The sequence below is a fragment of the Psittacula echo genome (genome assembly GCF_963264785.1).
Source record: "Psittacula echo genome assembly, chromosome: Z".
Lineage (NCBI taxonomy): Eukaryota > Metazoa > Chordata > Aves > Psittaciformes > Psittacidae > Psittacula > Psittacula echo.
The window spans coordinates 70,253,565-70,267,089 of record NC_137742.1 but is presented as its reverse complement, the minus strand read 5'-3'; the positions used below and the strand labels follow the sequence as shown (position 1 = coordinate 70,267,089).

The following is a 13,525-nucleotide window of genomic DNA, read 5'->3' as shown; positions in this document are numbered from 1 at the left end:
CTGCCAGAGGGAGCTGACAATAAGCAGCCACATCCAAATTTAGAGCAGAATCCAACATTTAGATTAGTAAATTGGCATAGCAACAGAGGAAGCTGGCAGTACAAGTGGTTGAAACAAAAAAGGTAAAAATGCAACATAACTGCCTAATTCTTAATTTTAGTTTGTTCACTAAAAGACCAGTATTGTTCAAAAACAGATGTCTGCTCCTGAGAGTCAAACTCTCTGAAAGCAAATGTTTATTTTTTAAAACTGATGTTCACAGCATGAAAATCTTTAAAGCTGGTTGCAATGCACTATTTTTTGTTCCATCTTGTATTAAACTGTTCTTAAGATACACCATGCAGTTACTCTTCTGCCCTAGGAAAGATATATTAGACCAATATAGTGAAAGCTTTCACCATTTACTAAAAGTTGGTCTGTCACATTTGGTTTACAGGAGAAATTAACTTCTACCTAGATACAAAATATCTCAAAATAAGAGAAGGAGTCATGCATTAATTTACCTGCATGTCTACAATGAGCCATTTAGTCATGTGAAAGCAGAGACCAATTTACAAAGAAATCCTTTAGGCAATCTAGTTCCCAAAACACATATCCTCTTCTCAAGTCATAGAATCATAGAATAGTCAGGGTTGGAAAGGACCTTAAGATCATCTAGTTCCAATCCCCCTGCCATGGGCAGGGACACCTCACACTAAACCATGCCACCCAAGGCATTGTCCAACCTGGCCTTGAACACCACCAAGGATGGAGCATTCACAACCTCCCTGGGCAATCCATTCCAGTGCCTCACCACCCTAACAGTAAAGAATTTCTTCCTTATATCCAATCTAAACTTCCCCTGTTTAAGTTTTAACCTGTTACCCGTTGTGTTGTCACAACAGTCCCTGATGAATAGTCCATCCCCAGCATCCTTGTAGGCCCCCTTCAGATACTGGAAGGCTGCTGAGGTCTCCATGCAGCCTTCTCTTCTCCAGGCTGAACAGCCCCAACTTTCTCAGCCTGTCCAGCCCCAACTTTCTCAGCCTGTCTTCATACGGGAGGTGCTCCAGTCCCCTGATCATCCTCATGGCCCTCTTCTGGACTTGTTCCAACAGTTCCATGTCCTTTTTATGTTGAGGACACCAGAACTGTACACAATACTCCAAGTGAGGTCTCACAAGAGTAGAGTAGAGGGGCAGGATCACCTCCTTCGACCTGCTGGTCACGCTCCTTTTGATGATGCCCAGGTTGGCTTTCTGGGCTACGAGTGCACACTGAAGCCAGCTCATGTTCATTTTCTCATCGATCCACACCCCCAAGTCCTTCTCCACAGGGCTGCTCTGAATCTCTTCTTTGCCCAACCTGTAGCTGTGCCTGGGATTGTTCTGACCCAGGTGTAGGACCTTCCAGGATAGCACAACCATAGAAGTGGATATTGGTCTGTCTTCCTTCAGAAGCTCAGTTTAGTAGGCCTCTTCAAAACACACCCAATACATGCTGACAAGACACTGTTCTTCAAAACTTACTAGTCCTACAGATGCAACACACCAGTGACTAAATAACCAAGATAGCGGAACAGGCTAGTTATTCACTTCTCAGGCCAAAGATGCTTATATACACACACATCTCTATCCTTTCAAAAAGGTACTACAGTCACCTGAATTCTTCAAAAGATTGTTAGCAGCTGTCATAAAGCAGAAAAGCATTTTAGGTTACCAGAGCTGGATTAAGAAAACCAGGAGAAAGTATCTTCTAAAAATGCACACTGCATAAACAGGTAGGTCTAGCCTTTCTGAGGCACAGAGCAGTATGTTTCCTTTTTACTTCTGCGAATACTGAACTAAGGACTCCACTCCCTAAAGCCAATAAACTACAGGCTGTAAAACAGAAAGCCCCAGAATCTAGCCCAAATCCATCTGACTTGCATAACCAACTTGTCATTTCCCACAGAAAAAAAACCCTCACTTTTTTTTTTGTGAAGTAACACAATGCTCAAGGTTAACTGTAGAAGCATGTATACATGTGTTCACAATCCAGCACTCAAACATCCAGAAATCATCCATCCCCTTGAACACAGTCCTACAGATAAACCTCAAAACCAGTCTAATTTACATAGCCAAATTTAAGACTACTGGAGTTTCCTGCTGAGTTGCACGTGTAGTACTCCAACAGGATCCCAGTCCTTACCTACTGAAACCCAGACACCTGCCTTTACTCTTTTCTCCATTACCTTTTGTTCTCCCATATCCTCTGAAGTCCCACATACTAGAAACAAGAGAAGCAGCTTTCAGGGCTCCAGGAGTGCATGATATACCTACAGCAATACTCAAATCACCACCACCCATGCAAATGCAAGGCACCAATTATGACTGTACATCTAACTCCTGACTGAGGCAATATCAACTGCCATAGCAGCAGGCAGGCTGAACTTCTTTGTGACTCCAAGAACTGCTCTGATACACCTGGATGACACCACTTCATTAGAGCAGTCTAGTCCATAGAAGCAACAGTAAAAATTATATAACTTAACCATACATTATCTAAACTTTTCTGAACATCTGAACAAGATCTGTCCTTTATTCCAAGAGCTGAAATACTGAAAACCCTCACTTACCCACCTGACACTTTTTGTAGTTTAAGGCAGTGGCAACTGAGTTTTGTAAATTTCCACTAAAAAAAAAAAATGTTCCCTAACCCCAGAAACATCACCCCCTAGAACTGTTATATGCATCACAAGGGGAAAACCAGATTATGAGTGTATGGCATGGAGCAGGGAGAAGAACCCAGGAGGGAACAGTCTCATGTGGTTTTCATCCCAAAGAGGGAATGGAGGAGGAGTGCACGTCATAATCTTCTGCTGCAGACGATATTTAACTGGATTTTTTTTTTTTTCTTTTTTTTTTAGGACATGCAAAATGAGCTTCAAGTATTTAAATAGCGGGGTTTTTTTTTTCAATCTTTTAGTAACCCATAACTTTTTCCACTCTGATTTTTCCCAGCATTTTAAAAAAAACTTGCATGCACATTCTGGTCTCAATCTCACCAACACTTGACATAGACAGAAAACCAAACCTCCTTTAATGTACTCAACTGTTCTTTCTGCTTTTACTTCTATGAATTACAGGAAGTATTTTCTTCCACAAGGCAAGGAACAGGATCCCACATTCAAAGTTTGAAATGGGAATGCATGACTACTGTTTTCTAGATTACCAACTTAAAAAATAAAATAATAATTCTGCATTTACTCCCAGAAGTATATGAAAGTCATTTGGCTGAAACTTCAACTCACATTCAACATCCTCTTCAGTTAACAGGAGAAAGCCATAGAAAAATCCAAAAGGGAGAGGAATATTTCAATAATTTAAAACAACATATTACTGGCAATTTCCCTCTCTTACCACTATGGGCAAATTAATGCTGAAATTGTTTAAATATTTAATTATGCTCACAAGCTTCAAACTACAGACTGGCAAATTACTATTGAAAACAATGAACATATTCAGTTAGAATCTCCCCTCACTGTCTGGGATTTATCTCAAAGCTATATGCCATGGTCTAACCCCAGTCACCCTTGTCACCCAGTGAGACAAAGGAGTGAGTCACAAGGGTAGAGGTGAGAAAACTCATGGGCTGAGATAAAGACAGTGGCTTGTCAACCTCCTCTTTCCCCACCAGTTTTATTGTTGAGCATGATGCCATGGAACGTCATTGTGGACAGTTGGGATCAGTTGTCCTGGCTGTTTCCACCCCCAGCTTCTGGGCCGCCTGCTCACCGCTGGGGTGGGGTGAGAAGCAGAAAAGGCCTTGGCTCGGTGTAAACACTGCTCAGCAAGAACTAAAACATCCCTGTGTTATCAACAATGTTCTCAGCAAGAAGGTGCAAAAAACAGCCCCACACCAGCATCTATGAAGAAATGTAACTCTATCCCAGGCAAAACCAGTACACCAAAACATAAGCAAAAATTTAAAGTTTTTCTAAAGGACTAGATTTATTAATGCAAAGGTTCCTTCTTCAAAGTCTTTCTTTTAGCAACGACTTTAGGCTGCTCACTAGGATATTTGAGAACACTAGGATATTTGAGTGGTGATTATTTCCACGAGTGTTATCAGCTCAGCTACATGTACACTAAAAATGGAATATGCTTCAGTGATTTATTTTTCAAGCATTAATTATTGTCTTTTCATTAACCTTTCAGGTCACTTTGCATTCTCCTTTCAGCTATAGATTCCACTAAGCTGGTGTTTTTACATAGTATGGTTCCTCTTCTTTGCCTGAGGCTGAAGGTATCCTGCAGTCCATGTTCAATAAGCTGGCAGGCTGGCCTATCACTGAATTAGCTTTAAATGAAAATAAAACTTTTTTTTTTTTTACTACTCAGATTACAGAAACTAATTATTTTCTTAATGACTGAAACAGCAGCTGGTTGAACTTTCAAACAGATTGACAAGTTTAGGGCTCTGGAATTTCAATAGTGCAAAGCATCCTTTCAGCAAACATGAATCAGTCATTTCTTCCTCTGGGGGCCTAACTTTGGAAACAGCATAGGCAATTAAAGATATCTGAATATTTTTGCGAATAAAGCAAATGCTTATTGTCCACTTTAATGACAAGAATAATTCTGCATTTAACCGTATTTAGAGATCTAATGAAAATATTAATCACAGCAAATTTTTATTTTGTGAATTTCAAAATCACTGGCAGACTCTTCACACTTGTATAAGTCACGCCAAACTAAACTCATAATTTAAAAGTGTGCATGCACACTTAGTGTCAGCATGTTTATACTTTCACTAACAGCTTGACCCTCTCCCACATTCCTTGCCGCCTTCTTTCTAGGAGAAAGGCTGCCCTACCTGCAGAAGCCTTCAGCTCCAACTGCAGGAAGAAAACAGAACCAGCTCGTGCTCCCTGCAGCAGCAGGGCTGGAAACCACGGCGGCAGTCTGGCAACAGGGGAGCAGAAGGTTCTGCATCCCCAGGGCTGAAGGAGGGATTTTGTTCCAGAGCATCCTTCCACCGCAATTTTTATCATGGGACAAATTCCCAGTCTCCATGGAATATCAAAGCAGATCAAAGATTAGTAAGAGATTGTTCTTTGCAAAATCACTGCAAAATATTCTGATACTGATTTGAGACTCCTCCTAAATACCAAGAGATTGAATGAACACAAGCAGGCTGAGAGCAGCTTCCTTCAACTTCAATACCAGTTTCCCTTTTGCACTTCCCCAAAGGTTTGCAGTTTTCTATGCATTTTGTGTAGGACTGAGGTTCTGAAATATTACAATCCATAAATAGTTCGATTTCTACGTTTATCAAAGCATTCCTCAATATGCAGGCTAAAAGAAGCAAGCCTGTATTTTAGACATTGTCTACATACTCCTAATCTCAATTAGCAACTTCCTGCCATCAGCACATACAATTCGCAGCTCTACCCAAATTATGAAAAACTTTGCCAGACTTTAAAGGGAACAAGTGCTGGTACTATACAAACAATAGTGAAATCAAGTATATGCAGAAAAGTCTAAATGGTTGCTCTGAGTGAAACGCATCAGATATATTCACAGGATAATTAGTATTCAGTAAAGTCATGAACTGAATTAGAGACACAGAATTGCTTCAAGCCCAGAACTCTGACAAGAGAAGCCCAGTAACCAATTCCCATGTAGAGGTGTCTGAATGTGCAAGTTGCTACAAACCACCATCTTGATACAAATCCTTTTTATGCTTAGACAACCTCCTAGAGTTCAAGATCCTGCACAGTTCCTGTTCTTTCACCCAGGCTCTTCCAATCAACATGGATGCACAGAATTCCTTTACACAGGTATCAGCCAAGGAGACAGGGTTAGGCTGGCTTGTTCTGACACGGTGTCAGCTGTGGTTACAGTAGTTGGTTGTCAAGCTGTAAATCGAACTGCATGAACTTACCCAGCTTTACCAAATACCCTTCTTTGAGGGTCTAATTCTGTCTTGATTTTTTTAAAGCTCAGCAGAGAGTTGCACTAGCAGACATGATAGGACCAGGCCAGATGCAAGCAGTTGAGGTAGGAATCCCTACACAAACTCTGATGCCAAAGACCCTGAATCCCTGAGCCACAGATTCACTCTTCACTGGGCAATGATCTGCAACGATTCAGGTGCTGACTTTTCACTGTCTTCTGACAATCTAGACACTCCAACATTATACTCAGCTTCTGTATTCTTCCTCATTTATTTGCACTGACTTACTCCAATTTTAGACCAGCTCTCTTTACCTTCTTATTCAAAACCGTAAATAGTTCCAATGCATCAGTTTCTTGCTTGACTTTGACTCAACCTGACCTTGGTAGGACATGCAAATCTCTCTTACCAACTGCTAGCTCTGGCTTACCACAATAATTGCTTTTCCAGTTTTTATCCCAACAAATCGCATCAGCTGAAATTCCACATTAAAACTCAAGAGAGAGGGAAGATTAAGTAACTGAAGTACTAAAAGCTTTTAAGATAAGGACAATGTATGAATTATGTACTAATTAAGAACAAGCCCCCATCCCTCCCTTAGAAAATTAGCATTACAACTTTAATAATAAAAAGCCTAACTTGGGCAGTAGTCCCTGGAGTAATGTGTTCTGTTAATACAGAACAGTATGACAGGGTGCTAGTCATCAGCTGAACCTTCATTACTCTCATTCCTCAACATCACAACTTTTTACATTCTAAATACATGTACTAAACCAAGGGCATGGAAGTAGCCTACCACACAGGATCCCCACATCCACAACTCCAGTTACCTGAGATGCCAAACAAATGTTACTTACGCTGCATACTACAAGCCAGGGACCACCTACCTTACAAGTTTATTTTCCTCAGTACAATGGAATTCTGGGCTCTGCTGCTGTAGAGCACAGTAATACTCTGTTTTATTCAAGCCTTCCTAGGATAACAAGCATCAAAACACAACTCAACAAGTGCTATGGAACACAAGTAAGATTACAATGTAAAAATGGTAGCAATGACAGTTTAACATTCTGTTACAAATAACCATAACAGAGTTTGCTGAATTAACCCAACACAGAGAATCACAGAACTCTTTGGGCTGGAAAGGACCTTAAGATCATCTAGTTCCAACCTTCTGCCATGGGCGTACCTTCCACTAGATGAGGTTGCTCCAAGCCCCATCCAACCTGGTCTTAAACACTGCCATGGGTGGACCATATCAATATTTCATCACATCATTAACAGTATTTTCCCTTTGCTATGCTAAACTACTTTTGCAGAAATAAACACTTTCATGGGAGCAGCTAGCTTAACAAGGTGATAAAATTCACAAGTATGTCTTACTTTGATGAGGCTTTGATATGTCAGGAACTACCTACATTGCACTGCAATTCATTCAGCTGGCAAAGGACTTAAGAAAACAGGCATATTTCATAGAAGTTTCCTGATCCCACATTTTAATGCAACTCCAAAATAATAATTTTTCTAAACAACTTTTTCAGACATTTTCCTTTCTTTAATGGGTGGGAAAGAGCAATAAATCTGTTCTGTGTAGGTCTGACTGTAAATAAACTTATTTTATTACATATATTTGATTACACAAGTTTAAATATGCATGCTTCTCCTAAATGAAATTTACCCCTAGGAAATACCCAGTCTTCATGATTTGTACATTAACAGAGAACAGTAACAGCCTGACAGCACTCCTTACTGCTACAGGCATTTATGTTTTCTATGTACAGTGTCACAGAATTTTAATCAAAAATCATTCCTCTAAATCGTCTGTGTCAACAGACAAGTGCAAATCAGGAGCCACACTGAAAAAATGAGTCTGAACACGTCAGAGTACAGAAAAATGACCTAAACTCAGTCTCCAAGCTTTCAAACATCCTATAACATACTCAACATCAGTTATAATGCAAACTTTAGACTTTTCTATATCTTTGTGCACCATCCAGATTCACATGCTACATAACAAATATCTAATTTTCACAAAGTCTTAATTCACCAGTAGTATTTGTCAGCATATCTGTAGCACACAGTATTCTGAGAGAACTCAGTTCCACCCCAGTCAGCATGACAGAGGACAAGCAGCTTAAGTGAACCTACTAAAGGTGCAATACCAACGTACACACAAGAAACGCGTCCAAGGAGGAGGCCCTCATCCGTCTGCAAAACCCATCCTGCACAGTGTAACTACAAATTAATGCATTTTTGCTTGTGTGGAAGTAAATGAACGCTTTTAGCTAACGGTACCTAACAAGTCTCTGGATTTTGGGCCCAACACACATTCTTCTATCCCGGAACTGGGGGGCGGTTCTGCTCACAGCCGACCAGACCACCTCTCCTCCAGCAAACAGGTGGAGTAAGCGTCTCATAACCGAGTTCCTGCAACGTGAAGCGGCTAACTCCAGACATAAGCCTGCTCCCACCCATTTCACCTTGCCCAAGAGCCTGCCTCACCGGCAGGGCTGCTCCCGGAGCTTGCTGCGCACCTCGGAGGTTCACGCCCGAAACCGCCGACGGGCCGCAGCATGGCGCCGCAGCCCCCTCTACCATCCCGGGACACCGAGTCACCATCACACTCTTATGGGCAAAAACCACGCAAACCAAACACAACACAGTGACCCGAACGGCATGCCCGTGTCCATCAGCAGCCGCGGGCCCTCTCGTACTCCGGGACACCGCAGCCCACAGCGCTACACAGCGGTGCCTTCTCGGCCTCTCCCTCCACAGCACCACCGAAGTCGCCCCGCACAGGGCCGGGCCGCGCCCGCAAGCCTGTCCCTGAGGGGAGGCCGCCAAGCGACCGTCCCTGCAGCTGAACACATAAGTGGCACGGCCCTGTCTGGCTTCGCTGCTGCCCTCCCTTTTTCCCTCCCAATCCGCAGGCCACACGCAACGCCCCAGGCTTCAGCCGGGGCTAGCCCCACAGCCGCGGAGCCTGGCAGGGACAGGACGACACCAGCAGGAGCCGCACTCACCCCCTCCCGAGCCCGGCTCGCGAGCCACGCCGCAGACGCCTCCGGCCGACCACCCCGCGAACGCCACTACAACCAATCATGTCACCGTACAGCGGCAAGCGCCGGCCAATATTTAGCCAGAGTTCAGGAGCAGAGACCAATCACGACCGGGGGGCTGTCCCAGCTTTCCTCCGGGGGGGCGGGGCCTCGGTGAGGCGCTGCCGCCCCATCCCCGCCTTCGGGCTGAGGGACGTGCCAAGCTGCCGAGCTGTGCAGCTCCGCTGCCCTCCGGCGTGCCCGCAGTGGTGTGCTTCTGCTCGGGACCCGTGCTTCTGGCGTTTGATTGGTGTCTGTAATCGAAAAAATTACTGTTGGCCTTTTACTTGGTCGGTTAATCATGCAGAGCAGGCTCACCTCTGGTCCAGCCACACTTAAGTGAATTTATACGGCGATTTTACTATTCTTTAGTAAAATTTACTCTCTAGATAAAAAGATTTTATAACAAATTCCCTCAAGGTCTCTGATTAATTTAATTCATTCAGCAATGATATGTTGAATCAAAGTTTAGATCCTAGAGAACAGGTACGTATACAAACAAACAAACAAATGAAAAAACACCCCACCCACAAAAAAAAAAAAAAAAAAAAAAAAACACAACCCAAAACTTCCATGAAATTCCACAGAAGCCTACTACACAAACAAGTACTGTACTATTTACAGCTACAGATCTGAGACTCTCCTAATCAATATAAAAATGTAATTCCTTTATATTCATTCACCAAGCACTCACTAACATTAACATTTGAAGCGATTTAGTTCAAAAAACATTCTTTGTCAGGAAAGCAATCAAACAGATTCGTGAAGGCCTATGCATGACCAAATCAAAGGCTGCTAACTCACTGGATGCTCACCAAAAGGGAAGGGCTTGTTGGAAATGTGACACTCCAGGGCAGCCTTGGATGCAGCGATCCCAAGATGATTGAATTTGAGATCCTCAGGACAGTGAGAAGAGCATGCAGCAAGCTCACTGCCCTGGACTTCAAGAGAGCAGACTTTGGCCTCTTCAGGAACCTGCTTAGTAAGGTTCCATGGGATACAGCCCTAGAGGGCAGGGGGGCCCAAGACTCTTGGTTGTTATTCGAGGATCACCTGCTCCAAGCTCAGGAGTGTTGCATCCCAACTAGAAGGAAGTGCAGCAGGAGGGCCAGGAGACTTCCTTGGATGGATAAGGAGCTGCTGAGGAAAATTCAAAGGAAAATAGAGGCTTACAGAAGGTGGAAGCAGGGATAGGTATGCAGTGAATAAAAGACAGACTAGGAACAATGTACGCCCCCTTCGGAAGCTATCAGAAGAACTGGCTACCCGGGATTTGGAGAAGGCTGAGGTTCTTAATGACTTCTTTGTCTCGGTCTTCACTGGCAAAGGCTCTGACTGCAACACCCAAGTCTTGGAAGGCAGATGCAAGGACTGTGAGAATGAAGACCCTAGGCCCACTGTAGGAGAGGATCTGGTTCGAGACCATCTTAAAAACCTAAATGTACACAAGTCCATGGGACCTGACGAAATCCATTCGCGGGTCCTGAAGGAGCTGGCGAATGAAGTTGCTGAGCCACTGGCCATCATATTTGAAAAATCATGGCAGTCAGGTGAAGTTCCCAATGACTGGAGAAAGGGAAATATAGCCCCCATTTTCAAGAAGGGGAAAATGGATGACCCAGGGAATTACAGACCAGTCAGTCTCACCTCTGTGCCTGGCAAACTCTTGGAGCAGATTCTCCTGGAAGGCATGCTAAGGCACATGAAGAGCAAGGAGGTGGTTGGTGACAGCCAGCATGGCTTCACTAAGGGGGAATCCTGCCTGACCAATTTGGTGGCCTTCTATGATGGGGCTACAAAACTGATGGAAAGGGGTAGAGCAGTTGATGTCATCTACCTGGACTTGTGCAAAGCGTTCAACACTGTCCCACACGACATCCTTGCCTCTAAGTTGGAGAGACATTGATTTGATGGGTGGACCACTCGGTGGATAAAGAACTGGCTGGATGGCCACACGCAAAGAGTTGTGGTCAATGGCTCAATGTCCGGCTGTAGACCAGTAAGGAGTGGTGTCCCTCAGGGATCGGTGTTGAGACCGGTCTTGTTCAACATCTTTGTCAGTGACATGGACAGTGGGATTGATGCGCCCTCAGCAAGTTTGCCGATGACACCAAGCTGTGTGGTTCCGTTGATACACCGGAGGGAAGGGATGCCATCCAGATGGACCTCAACACGCTTGTGAGGTGAATTGATGCCAACCTTATGAAGTTTAACCATGCCAAGTGCAAGGTCCTACACCTGGGTCGGAGCAATCCCAGGCACAGCTACAGGTTGGGCAGAGAAGAGATTCAGAGCAGCCCTGCAGAGAAGGACGTGGGGGTGTGGATCTATGAGAAAATGAACATGAGCCGGCTTCAGTGTGCGCTCGCAGCTCAGAAAGCCAACCGTATCCTGGGCTGCATCAAGAGGAGTGTGACCAGCAGGTTGAAGGAGGTGATCTTGCCCCTCTACTCTACTCTTGTGAGACCTCACTTGGAGTACTGTGTACAGTTCTGGTGTCCTCAACATAAAAAGGACATGGAACTGTTGGAACAAGTCCAGAAGAGGGCCATGAGGATGATCAGGGGACTGGAGCACCTCCCGTATGAAGACAGGCTGAGAAAGTTGGGGCTGTTCAGCCTGGAGAAGAGAAGGCTGTGTGGAGACCTCAAAGCAGCCTTCCAGTATCTGAAGGGGAACTACAAGGATGCGGGGGATGGACTATTCATCAGGGACTGTTGTGACAACACAACGAGTAACGGGTTAAAACTTAAACAGGGGAAGTTTAGATTGGATCTAAGGAAGAAATTCTTTACTGTTAGGGTGGTGAGGCACTGGAATGGATTGCCCAGGGAGGTTGTGAATGCTCCATCCGTGGTGGTGTTCAAGGCCAGGTTGGACAATGCCTTGGGTGGCATGGTTTAGTGTGAGGTGTCCCTGCCCATGGCAGGGGGATTGGAACTAGATGATCTTAAGGTCCTTTCCAACCCTAATTATTCTATGATTCTATGATTCTATGGATTCTTGTATTTCTTACACTTGTCATTGTGGAAATTTCTCCTGTACTTCCTTTCTAAATTACAGTACTTTTAAAAGGAAGCAGTCAACTTTTTGTGTCCTGGGGAAAAGAAAAAAAAAGAAAAGAAAGAAAGAAAAGAACAAAATGTTAAAAGATAACTAAGTCCTTTTACACTTAATCTTTATTTACCGTGGCAGTTACAGTGTTGCTTTGAACTTGCTACATCATGGAACACACTTCAAAGCTAGGCATGGAAGGTCCAACAAAAGGGTGAAATAAAAGCTCATAACTGGGCAAGGCTGATCCCCACAACCAAATTTCTCAGGTGTGTCAGTTTGATATAGTAACACAGTAAAATGGTGACACTGCATCCTGTAAGCACTCCAGGAGAAATGATTACTATCACAACAATTGACCAGGTTTTTCAGATAAAAAAAAAATGAAGTGAGACTGGAACTATTTTTTTAATATATATCAGAATGCTTTAGTTGCTAGTTTCAAGAGTCTGCACTTTTGTCCACTTATGGTAAGCCAAGCAGCTTAATTGAAAAGGCATAACATTGACCTAAAATGGTTAATTTTCCTCTTCAGAATAATATTACAAAATATTTCTGATAATGAAACCCAGAGTAGCCGAAGTAATCCTATCAGTGTTCTCTGAAGCTGACTGAGGTGCAATATGTGTCTATGCATGTGTCCAAATTTTGTCACAAAGTCCAATTTGTTAGTGCTGTGAGCATGAACCTCTTCTGGTATTTAGGTGGCAAAGTGAAGGGGTTCAGCTGGCTTAGTCCAAGGTAGGCTCCTTCACCAGTGCAGTAGAAAAAGCTGTAAGCCAGGACTTGCCCCTACTTTATCCCAGGGAGGGATTCCTAGCTGTGGCTTTACCACTGGCACCACAGCAGTATTTTGACTGGCCCTGACCTGGCCTTGTCAGGGATCACTGGAAGGTGTCTGACTGTGATTGTCACCTCTGATCCTGACCTCTGCAATGTTACCAGCAAGGCCGCTGCACCCACCTGACTTGCTGTCATTCTGGGCTCCCAGCTCACTTTCCTTTGCAGAGTAGCCAGGTCTTGCTGTACTCTGGTGCAATTTTTGCATGCGGTTTCGGCCAAAAGAAACAATTTTGGAGTTTAAGGCTGGCAACTGTTTCTTGAGAGAGGGATCCAAAAGTAACAAGTTTGATGTTTTAGGAACCAGATAAATTAAGAGTTCCGCTGTGTTATCATTCTTTCTATTAATGATTAAATTGAAAAATAAATTGTGGCCTAATCAAGGAGAAAGAGATGAAATTCTGAAAAACTTCTCAGAAGCTCAATAGAAGTGTCTTCTGAATTTGCACAGTGCAATGATTTCTGCTGGTCTGAGAAGACAAAGATTACCTTTCCCAAGCTCAGAGAAGATAAAGATTACCTTTCTTGAGCAGCTGTAATGGAAAATGTGCCTGTATCTCAGGATCTCCAGCCAAAAGCCTGGCATTTTAACTTAAACCATCATGGAAGAGGAGTTT

At 43.6% G+C, this 13,525-nt stretch overlaps 1 protein-coding gene across 1 annotated transcript in view; it reads right to left on the bottom strand.

Annotated features, from left to right (window-relative positions):
• Positions 1-9,006, bottom strand: part of PJA2 (praja ring finger ubiquitin ligase 2) — a 35,399-nt gene extending 26,393 nt beyond the window's left edge. The window contains exon 1 of the mRNA XM_080638339.1: positions 8,940-9,006. The gene's annotated coding sequence lies outside the window, so the exon portion shown is untranslated. The remainder of the gene's footprint in view (positions 1-8,939) is intronic.
• Positions 9,007-13,525: the final 4,519 nt, after the last annotated feature.